The sequence below is a fragment of the Palaemon carinicauda genome, chromosome 30, assembly GCF_036898095.1.
Source record: "Palaemon carinicauda isolate YSFRI2023 chromosome 30, ASM3689809v2, whole genome shotgun sequence".
Taxonomy (NCBI): domain Eukaryota; kingdom Metazoa; phylum Arthropoda; class Malacostraca; order Decapoda; family Palaemonidae; genus Palaemon; species Palaemon carinicauda.
In genome coordinates, this window is record NC_090754.1 from 81,042,241 (window position 1) to 81,054,740 (window position 12,500).

Sequence of the window (12,500 nt, forward strand, 5' to 3'; positions counted from 1 at the left end):
TAGCCAGTCGAAGGACTCCATAACTTTCTATCGGTAGTATCTCAACGGGTGGCTGGTGCCCTGGCCAACCTACTACCTAGAACCATTGATTTTCATAACAGGTAATTGGTCCAGGGTCTAAACACTGATGTATTTAACAATAAAGAATCTTGACGTTTTACTAAATATTGTAATTAATGAATACATAGACCATGACTAAATTCTATAGCAGTCAATTTAGCATTTGAAAAATACCGCTGTAGGTTCTTGGAAGCATGATATAATAAGTTTCCTAAGAAAAATTGCAAAACGAAATATGAATGTCCTAAAAGGAGTTTATGTGGTGAAGAATTATTATATTGATTATAGTAAACTCCAGAGATTTTTACTCTGTACATACATACATACATACATACATACATACATCTATCTATCTATCTATCTATCTATCTATCTATCTATCTATCTATCTATCTATCTATCTATCTATCTATCTATCTATCTATCTATCTATCTATATATATATATATATATATATATATATTTGTGTGTGTGTTATTTACGTGGGGATTTTGTCTGCGCGGAAGAAAATAATAGCAATACTAAATAATTAAATAATAAATTGTTTAAGATTGTATCGGCAACACCACAAGTGAAAATATAAAATTCTAGTCTTAACATTGTTAAAATAAATATTTAATTAAACAATTCAAACAATTTCAGTGCAATGGAAAACATTTACGACTACGGTGGGTAGTTAATGAAAAGGACATTCAACACAGTAAACAAAACACTGGGGGAATGTATATGTACAGTCTAACTAATGAATGAATATTCAAGCGAACATTGATTAGTGAGAAGCAAAATTTGTGTAGATCCAAAGAAAGATAAAAACTAATTTCAAGGAAGAAAATAAACACTCGTGTAATAAAAGAAAGATCTGATGAGTTTAGTTTAACAAAATAAAATAAGTACTCCCAGCTACAAGATGAAATGGATGCAAGTAACGAAAAACTGAACGGTAAGTTAACAAAATTTACATTGGAATCAGCACAAGAGATAGGTAGAAAAGTTCCTAAACAAGATCAAGGAAAACTTTCAAAGAAGACTAAAAAAAGAAAGAAAATAAGTTGGGAACTCAGGTAAAATCCAAGAGAGATGCAATAGAATCAGCAGAATTTCCAAAAACAATAAACTAAAAACTCCAGACATTCGTAAACATAATCAGGCCAAACTTGAGGAAACACGAAAGAAAGGAAGAAACATCAAATTAATGAAAAGATGACTTAGAACAGGTCACGAACAGATGTTTGCTGGATGAAAATGGAAATCTTATCAACAAAAGAGATGGATGATAAAAATTGCTGAGGATTTCTATACAATGCTACACAATAGTGACATGAGAAATAACTGCCAATGGAAACAATTAAACAATTGAACCAGTACCAAAAGTAACAGTAGGAGAAGTAAAGAAAGCATTAAGAGGTATGAAAAGAGGGAACGCAGCCAGAGAGGATGGCCCAACAATGGATTTAATAATAGATGGAGGAGATTTCTTAGCAGTACATCTCGCTGCAGCTTGCACAAGATGTCTGCGCGAATTCCATATGCGTACAGCTTGGAAAAAAACGTTATCACAGTACTAATTCACAAAAAGGGGGACACAAAAAGACCTGAAAAATTACCGCTCCATAAATCTACTCTCAGCAATATATAAATTATTTACAAAGGTCTTATTAGGCCTATAAGACTGCTAGACATTAATCACACAAAAGAGCAGGTAATTAACCAGATAATGGAAAAATCAACAAAGTATGACAAACCAATATGTATGGCATTTATAGACTATGAAAAACCTTTTGATTCTGTCAAAATTTCAGCAGTAATGAAAGCACTTGAAAGATAAGGAATAGATGAACACATTATCATACCTATAAGTAAAGTACAGATATCCCAAAACTACACAAGGATAGTGGAAAATTCCCATTGAGAAAGAAGCTGGAAAGGGAGACTCCATCTCTCTTAAATGATTCACAGTATATCAAGTAGTAGTTTTGAAAAATTTAGATTGGGAAAATGTTAGCATTAACATTATGGAGGATTACTATAACAACTTAACATTGGCATATGACATAGTTCTGTTTAGTGAATCATGGGAAGAATTGCAGAAGATAAACAGAAACACAGGACTGAAAATGAATGAGTAAAACTAAGTTAATCTTCAATGAAAATGCAGAAGGAGAAAAATAAAGGTAACAGACGAGCATCTAGAATTTCTAGAGATTGTCAATGAATATACGTACTTAAGACAGACAGTGTTTTAACATGACACGAGACTGAAATTAAAAGAAAATTTTGCTAAACAAAATGAGATTAAGCAAAGTAAAATGCCACGTTCTGTAAAAAGAAAAGTATTAAATCAGATGGTCCTACCGGTATTAACTTATGCATCAGAAACTTGGACACTTATTAAAGGCTTAGAACATAAGCTAGTCATAATTCAAATAGTTATGGAAAGAATAATGATGGGAATAACACAGACAGAAACAGAAACATGAATACCAGAGCAAACTAATGTAGAGGATATTCTAACATCATGTAAGAAAAACAAATGGACATACAATGAGAATGATAGAATTAATATGTGGACATTAAGAATAACAGAATGGGTCCCTAGAGATAGTATATTCCTCACTAGAATACATCACAAGTATAATTTGTCCCTACTGGAGAAGATAATCAATGTAATGTATCTTTTTATAAATTTTCTTTCAAACTAACTTTTTGTATATCAAATGTTACCTTTATTACCAGGATATATATATATATATATATATATATACACACATATATATACATATATATAAAGTATATAAGAATTAAATCACCATGAATCTTTTTCTACTTTATATTTGTCTGCTGATTTACGATAGAAATGAAAACCCAATTATTATAAGAGGAATGAACACTGAAATTCTTTTCCTGGAAATTAAAAATTAAAGGCCAAATGGAATGTAAACCATGATCTTTTAGCAGAGTTGAAACTCCAACTTAGCTCATATCAGCGGATTCTTCGTCTCCGAAAGATCCGAGACATACAATGACTTAGCTAACGAGCGTTACTTCAACAGCCTTTTCACGGGCTCCAAATAGAAATTTGACAAAGGGGGAGGGGTCTCATGAAAAGTTAGCAACAGACACGGAGATCGACACGGAGGTTAAGAATGAAAATTGCAAACTGCACACTCACACACAAAAGGCTACAGGTATATGTACATTTATATAAATGAATTATATTTACCCATCTCCATGGGTAAGTGATATGCCACTATTGTTATAAGTTTCCTGGACCAGGGTTCGATTCCCGGCTATTCAGAAGCTATTGTATTTGGGTGGTTCCACCTGGTACTCTGATCCCGAGGTCGGTAAGAGAATCCATATATTAATATACCAAAAAATATGGCTTATTTGAATATATATATATATATATATATATGTATATATATATATATATATATATATATATATACATATATACAGTATATATATATATATATATATATATATATATATATATATATATACATATATACAGTATATATATATATATATATATATATATATATATATATACAGTAAATCATATACATATTTAAATATGAATAAATTATATATATATATATATAATATATATATACAATATATATGTATATATATATATATATATATATAAATAAAACATATTATACACTACTTGAATAAAACACACATGTATATGTATATATACATTTATACAAACAATATATACACACACATTTATATATATATATATATATATATATATACATATATACATACAGTATACAGACATTATATATATATATATATATATACATATACATATATATGAATGTTTAATGTATGGATGTATATATAATATGTATAGTGTATTCATATTAATACATGTCTATGTGGTTTATGTGCATACATATAAAGCTAGGCTGACACTTGCACGATTCTGTGGCCCGCATTGGCACAACTCGAGTCGAGCCAGTGCGCAAACTAGTCGTAAACTGGCGCAAAGTGTGCGTAAACCTGTCGTGACTGCGCACCATGTAGGAACAAGAATTCTAAAATGTTCAAAATATTGGTCACAACAAAATTTCACGTCCGGGTCGTGAAAAATGAGCAAACTCTTCCTGAACTCGTCGTGACCTCGTCGGGACGATGCGGGAGGATGCGTGCCAGTGCCTGGCAGTGCAGGCCATGCCACGACTGTCACGAACTGCCCCAAATAGTTCACGAAAAGCTCACGTCGAGTTCACTAGTAGTTCACGATATGTTAATGAATTGGCGCACGTCGCACGCAGGGTGGCCGTGCCTTCCCACTGACATGGTCACGTGTACTTCACGCTTTATAGCACGAGCAGTTCACGACTAGTTTACGCACTTCACAAACAGTTTGGGCATGGCACGAGCAGTTCATCAACCACTGCGCGACAGTGGCGCTCGCGTCGGTGTAGGGGTATATATAGGGCTTCCTGGACACTACTCACCATTCCAGAGATCACCAGCGAAGAGACAACTTATATCAAAGAGACAACATACCTAAAACAAAGCAATTATGCATATCAAGTATTGATGTTATCCTGGAGACACAGCAGAAGCCCCCTTTTTATATGGCGTGCCCAAGTCAGCACGACACCGTCCGAATTGCGCAAACTCGTCGTGCCAATGCAGGAAGTGCGTAAACTATGCGCACACTATGCGTGAACTCGTTGTGCCAATTTGTGTCAATGTGGACACTGATGGGCATGCATTCGTGAACTATTCGTGAGCTTGTCGTGAACTTGTCGTGAACTCATCGTGAACTAGTTGTGAACAGTGCGGGAGCCTCCCAGTTCGTGCTCCAAAATGGCACGACTTGCCACAAAATCGTGGCCGAAAGTCGTGCAAGTGTCAGCCTAGCTTATCTATACACATACTTACACACTACATATACTGTGTATATGTGTGTATATATATATATATATATATATATTTATCTATATATACATATTTATGTATATATATATATATATATACATATATACACATATTTATGTATACATATATATATATATATATATACATATTTATGTATACATATATATATATATATATACATACATAATTGTGTTTTATATATATATATATATATATATTTATATATATATATATATATATATACATATATACATATATATATATATATATACATATATACATACATATATATATATATATATACATACACAGCTGTATATATATATATATATATATATTTAAGTATACATATACATATACATATATATATATATATATACATACAGGAGGTCCTTGAGTTATGACTGTCTCTAGTTATGACCATTCACCTTTACGAATGGGCTCCCATGATGTATTCGAAAAAAAAAAACACGTTACACAATTTTGAGTTATGATATTTGGTTCATTAATAGGACAAACTACTTACCGACGCGGAGAGCAATACTCGTTATTTTGGGGCTGCTTTTATTTGAATATTTTCGTGCCTTATTTTGCTGTGCATTATGCCTGGAAAAGGTAAGGGAGATTTATGATGGTAGTGGGCAAGTCAACCACAGGAATAAAAGTAAGAAATTATTATATGTATTAGTTATTGTATACTAGCACTGTTTAGGTGTAGGGTGCAGGTATTTGTACGTATAGGGTACAGTCATTTATGAATGGCAAGGGATTGTTTTCTCTTTTTAAAGTATATTATACATATACAGTATGTATGTACGTAATGTATGTACTGTATGTATATAAATACACACAATATTATTACTGTTATTGTTACTGTTATTATTTTTATTCATATTAGCTAAGCTACAACCCTAGTTGGAAAATCAGGATATTATAAGCCCAAGAGCTTCAACAGGGAAAAATAGCCCACTGAAGAAAGGATATAAGAATATAGACAAACTTTACGAGCAGTAATGAACAATTTAAATGAATTTTTTAAGAACAATAAAAACATTAAAACGGATCTTTCTATTAAAAAGACTTTATTCAGCCAGTTGAAAATCACTACAAATTATTATTTTCACAAGTAGTAAAGAAAAGAGCCATAACAAAAGTTCTATAATTCACCTATTGTTCTAGTTAATCTTCAAAAGTAGCAATGATACCAATAAAAGGAGATGCGAAAAAAATAAATAAATAAAGTTCCTTTCAGTAGAAAGCCGAGATGAGTGGCTTATAGTCAGCAGACTTTCACAATAAAAACATGAAATTTGACAATTATAAAATAATCATCCATTGTTGATTGGGTGAAACCTATCAAATGGAGGATGATTTTTTTTCAATATCATATTTCTTTGTCACAAAAAACCACAAAGAAAAAAATATTTTTCATTAGATTTTTATATTTTTATATTTTTCCTTATTTTCCAATTTCTGTCAATTTATTTGATTGGTCTGTTATATTACCCTATTTTTCAGAATGAATTTGATAATTATTATATCTTCTTAGAAATTACTAAAATCGAGAAAAGAGAACCTTATTTAATATTTAGTAACCAAATGAGAAAGTTTCATACAGATTTTCTCTAAATTTATGTTAATAAAAAGTAATAAAACAGCGGAATAAAATAATTTTAAAACAGGACAAAGACCCGTTTTTAAAAAGTTACATATTTAGAGCCTTTAAATATGTCAAAGTGTCGTAAACCTGAAATTAAGAGGAGACATAAAAATAACTAAAATCATCTATTTATTGTTTGGAAAACTATGAAATAACTTAAAAGTTACCAGGTTGCATTGAATAAAAATACGGAAGAAAAATCACTTACTTCAGACAACGGGTGGAACTGGAAGTATAAAAGAATCAGAGAAAGTTTGTGTGTAAAAATAAATGCAACTGTGTTTTAAAATGGATAAAATAAAAGTCGAAAAAGGGTATTAAAACTCGCCTGGAAACTCATAACTGAAAAATAAACTTATAAAAAGATGTCTTTTGATAAGAACTGCGTCCAGGGTAAGAGCTTACAAACTTTCAGTGATGTAAAACAATGACTGGATTAAAAAAAAAAAAAAAATCAGAGGATCTGAGAAGGACTTGGACTCGGACCTCCAGCGATAAACTCTCTCCAACAAGCCAATGAGAAAAGTTGAGTCCAATAGAAAAATAAATGGTACTTGCTAAAAATCTCAAAATATATCTTGTAAAGTTGCATACGTTTAATTTAAGATTAACATATTTCTTAAACAGCGTAAGAGATAAAAACCATAAAAAATTTTACTTGTTAAGAATTTTTTTAATCTTGCCAACTTTACATGGAAAGAGTGGAATGAATATATATCACTTGTAATCACTGATTATTTGAATGCTTATTTTACAATATCTAGCAGTAGTACAATCATAAAGAATATACCGCAACACAATTTTATGAACAATTGAGTCTTAAAGAGAACTGAATTTCATCAGATTTTTCTAAATCTTCATTTCTGAACATTTTTATACCAAACGCTGAAATAATCACAGCACTAACAATTAGTTCCCTCACAAAGTGAAGTGGAGTTTTGTGTACAGTAGCTCCCAAAAGTAACATTAACAAAATGTGCTGTGTAATCTGACACACTGGGCGATGTTATTTGACAGTGTTGAGTGAGGTGAGAAAAAAGTCGTAGGCTTATTATATAGATATATTTGATAAAGTTGTGATAACACAGTAAGACTAATTTTGCAACATAGGCATAGTATGTAACTAGCGCCTACGACGGATAACCATACATACCAACATTGGCGAGACTAAAGGCGATTCGCAAGCAGGCGTCATTATGTTAATTTAGCCATGTATTGCACAACACATTGGAGGTTTTTTTTTTCTTTTTTTTTTTGGGGGGGGAGCAATAGAACATAGTAATCAAATTGGGTCCAGGGTCCTGAAAGGAATATCCTTAACATTTCAAAATGCAAGCTATAAATGGTTATACCTGATGCCAACCTTCCTTTTCAAGGGTTAAAAATAAACCACATACATTACTTTTCTGGTACAACCACGAATCATAAGAGGTGAGCTACCTTTAAATTCGCCCTCTTTGGTGTACACTTATCAATTTTTCCTTTAATAAGACCAAATGGGGCTGCATATTTAACGGCGCTAGAGCCTAAAGTAGACATATATCTAGGTTCCAACAGTTTGAACCCATCTGTAACTATTCTCATGTCGACACGATTTGTTGGCTGCGCAATATGTAGCAATTTTCTTAAGTACTTTGGACGACCGGTTCTGATAACTTGGTGGGTTATTGTACATATTTTAAATTCAATTCTCGCTTTAATCGGCAGCCAGTGTACACCGATTAGTAAAGGGTGATCCTTTCTTTAGGTGGACACCTTTTATCAGTCTTGCTCCTCTGTTTAGTATGTTTTGTAATTTCTTAAGTTGTACTTTTGTTAAATTGTAATGGATAGAGTTTAAGTAGTCAATCCTGGTAATAACACAGTTTATCACAAGTTTCTTTACAGAATTTTTGTCCAGGTACTTTTTTATAAACGCAATATTTCTTAGATGATAACCAGCAATTTTATTACATTATTTATTTTGGCATTTAGAGACAGGTTACAGTGAAGAAATACACCTAGGTCTCGAACTTTACTAGATAGCGGCACCAAGTCATTATTTATGTTTTCCCCCATCCATTTGCCCTACCCTTGTTACAACGCTGCCTCAATGAAACTGCCGCCCTTCGCCAGTGGAGAAGCGGTCGCCTGATTCCAGCATGCAGAATTTAAATTTCACATCAAGGGTGTGACTCGCTCAAGCAGCAAAGCAGACTTTGTCCTTGTGGTGATATCCGAGAACACGTTCCCAGAAATTGGCTTTGAGACCAAGTGGATGCCGCAATAGAGTACGACACTTTTAAAAATACTTCTTTGAGTAGTACTCAACATCACCAGCCGCTTGTATAGCCAAGCTTTTCCAGCTCTCTCAGCAACTGTTGGTGGACCAAAAGGCTTCACTCGCCCTCAGGGAAATGACCAACATCACTCGTCTGCAACTTGAAGCAGACGGCTCTCCTCAGGAAGTGAACATACTTCATGCTCTTTGGGTACAATACCTATCCAAACCTGCACGCGCCATCACCCCGAATGTCAAAACCTTGCCTATAAAGGACCTGATGACCAAAGTTGATGCCCTTAGGATAGCCACTTCCCCACTTTCAAGACCTCCATCACTGACTCCACTCCTGACTGAGGCCGACGTGAATGCATTAAGAGACAGGACCTCCTGCTACATGTCAGAGTGGCAACAAATCCGCCCATCACCCACATATGCCAGCCTTTGTTCACGCCCCAACCAACGGCCTTTCCAGACACTTACTGACGCCCATCAGCCGAAGTTTTGCTACTACCACTCCAGATTCAGGGCTCCTGTGAAGAAATGAGCAAACGGTTGTTATTGGCCAAAAGACATGCAAGTAGGCCATTGCTTGTGGTGGTGGCCTCCCTTGGTACTAATCTTCTCTTTTAACATGATGCAGGTATGAGTGGGCAGTTTTTGGTGGATATTCGTGCTAACTGTTCCTTTCTATCAAAGTCACTCTCCAGGTCACAACAGTCTGCTGACATCCGCCTGATATCACCAACCACAGGTACAAGACACTCACACTATCATTTGAGAGCACCAAATACCATTGGAAATTCCTTGTTGCTGACATAACACTGCCACAATTCGGAGCTAATTTCCTGGCACATTTCCCCTTCCTGGTTGATGTGGGGCATAGTTGATTAGTCAACGCAGACTTGTACTCATCAAGACCTCTTCAACCTGTCCCCTTCAACCTTGCAGTCCACTACCTCATATTATACCCACATGTCTGCCATCCTGAGCTTCTTCAAAGGGCCACGGTACCTGCCAAGCACAGTACCTATCACCATATAAAGACAACAGGGGCACCAGTGTATGCCAGAGTCAGGCATCTGGTTCCGGATCATTTAGCAGCTGCTAAACAAACGTTAATCCAAATGGAGGAAATAGGCGTTTGTCAAACTAATTCAAACTCATGGTCATTGCCCTTACACATTGTCCTGAAGAAGGATGGCTCTCTGCACCTTTGTGGGGATTACACCCATCTGAATATTTAGACAGAATCAGATTGCAGACGTTACCTCTTACGTGCACTAAGCAAAGGTTTTCTCCATGCTTGAACTCCTGAAGGAGTATTATTAGATAACCATGAACCCAGAAGACATTCCCAAGACTGCCATCACCAACCCCTTCAGTACATACACCTTCAATTACGCCTGTTTTGGCCTTCGTAATGCTGGGGCCATTTTTCAACACCTCATGGATGGCATCTTAGGGGACCTTACCAAGGGCATATGTTACGTGGACGACATACTTGTGTTCTCTTCAGACAAAGAGGGACACCGTCACATAAGCATTGTTCTCGGCAGTATAAAACAAACAGCATTGTAGTTTGGTATGATAAGTGTACATTTGGCACCAATGAAGTATCGTTCTTAGGGTGCTGCATCACTCCTGAATGTGTCCAACCACTCCCAATGAAGGTAACAGCCATTCAGAACTTCCCCATGCACTCGAATGTCAAATTATTGCTAGAATTCTTGGGCATGATGAACTATCATCACCAGTACCTGGCAGTCATTGCTGCCACTCCTGGCTGACTCTATGCCTCCCTCAAAGGTAAACCAAAATACCTAAAATTGGGCCCCCTTCATGAAGAAGCTTTCTGTAACGCAAAGAATGCCCTATCAACCGCTACTGCTCTCACTTTTCCTTTGCTGCATGCCTCTCTTTTTCTTCATCGATGCCAGTGACGTTGCTATTGGTGCTGTAATTGACCAGGTGGTCAACAGCTCGCCCCACCCATTGGCCTTTTTCAGTAAACTGTCCAAGGAGGAATACGGCTACTTTATCTTCAACCGCGAATGCTGGTGGTGCATTTGTCTGTGTCACTTTCGCCACCTCATAGAAGGTACTTTCATCATTTTCACGAACCACAAGCCTCTGGTGTACCCCTTCCCTAGACAGTCTGATGCCTAGTCCGTCTGTCAACGCCGCTGACATCTTTTCACCATAGCTGAATACAACTGCACCTTTCAACAAGTCCCTGGAATAATGAATCCTGTTGCTGATACCCTGTCAAGAAACACATTTATTTCCATTCTCCTGGGATTGGATTAAAACTCTGAGCCAGAAGCCCAACGAAAAGATTCAGAGTACCAAGCATGTAGGGCATCCTGCACATCCCTCCGTTGTATAGATGTCGCCCTCAACAACTCCAGTCCCACTCTCCTCTGTAACGGCAGTACTGGTAGACCGCGACCTTGGATACCTACTCTCATGCGCCTACAGGTGTTTGATTCCACATCCATGGCCTCACATATCCCTCGCACAGATCTACAGCAAAGCTACTGAATCCTAAGTTCATTTGGCACGGCATTACTAAGGATGATAAGGTTTGGGTCCGTGCCTGTATTTTATGCCAAACTTCAAAAGTACATCGACAAGTGGAATCAGGATTGGGCACCTTTCCTCAACCTCAGCGTCATTTTGCCCACATTCATGTAGATGTAGTAGGCCCCCTACCCACATCACAAGGACATAGTTAACTTGTTTACCGTCATTGACCGCTTCACTTGTTGGCCTGAAGCCATCCCCATTCAAACTGTAATGTCTGCCTCAAATACATCTGCTTTACTCTCAGGGTGGATAGAGAGATTTGGTACTGCTGACCATATTACTTTTGACCAGGGTACCACTTTCACCTCTCAACTGTGGACATCATTAGCATATCTCCTGGGCATTATTCTACATCAGACAACCGCCTACAACCCCGCATCCGGCGGAAAGGTCGAACGTTTCCACTGCAACCTTAGGCAGCTTTGATGTCCCGTTGCAAGGACTCCATCTGGTTTACTCAGCTTCTCTGGGTCCTCCTGGGATTAAGAACCACTCCTAAGGATGCTCTGTATGTCTCGGCAGCTGAAATGGTTTATGCCGACCCGTTGGTCCGTCCCTTCTGAATTTTTTCCGTCTGCAACCTCCTCCGGCAATCTCGAGCCTACGTCACAGTGGGGAAATTAATTTACCCCATGCCTCCAGACATACAAGGTCCCAGAGAAGCAGCATACCAAGAGATTTACACGCCGTAACACACGTCTTCCTGCACAATGGCACTAGCAAGACACCGCTGACACACCCTTACACGAGCTCTTTCCTCCTGATCAGTTGCCCACCAAATATTTTCTTAATTAGTATTCTACAAAGACGACTGGGTCTCCATTGATCACATAAAATTTGGTATTTCCTGCAAGATAATCCGCCTACAGTTCGCCTCTCTAAAGCAAGGCGCCATATTTCACAGATTATTATTTTTTTTAATAAGGGGAGCCATGCACCACCCATTTCATATTTTTCATATTCGCTCATACAATGTAAATGGTGGTTTTTTTATCTCTCGCTCTCTCCCACACTGATAATAGAAAA

General features: G+C 36.4%; 1 protein-coding gene across 3 annotated transcripts in view; it reads right to left on the reverse strand.

The window, feature by feature from the left end:
• The window catches only part of LOC137623848 (uncharacterized), a 152,449-nt gene that overhangs the window by 51,964 nt on the left and 87,985 nt on the right, over window positions 1–12,500 (reverse strand). Inside the window, exon 2 of one of the 3 annotated variants that reach the window (XM_068354658.1) lies at window positions 5,492–5,571. The exons of the other annotated variants lie outside the window; for them this stretch is intronic. The gene's annotated coding sequence lies outside the window, so the exon portion shown is untranslated. The remainder of the gene's footprint in view (window positions 1–5,491; window positions 5,572–12,500) is intronic. 3 annotated transcript variants of the gene reach the window in all.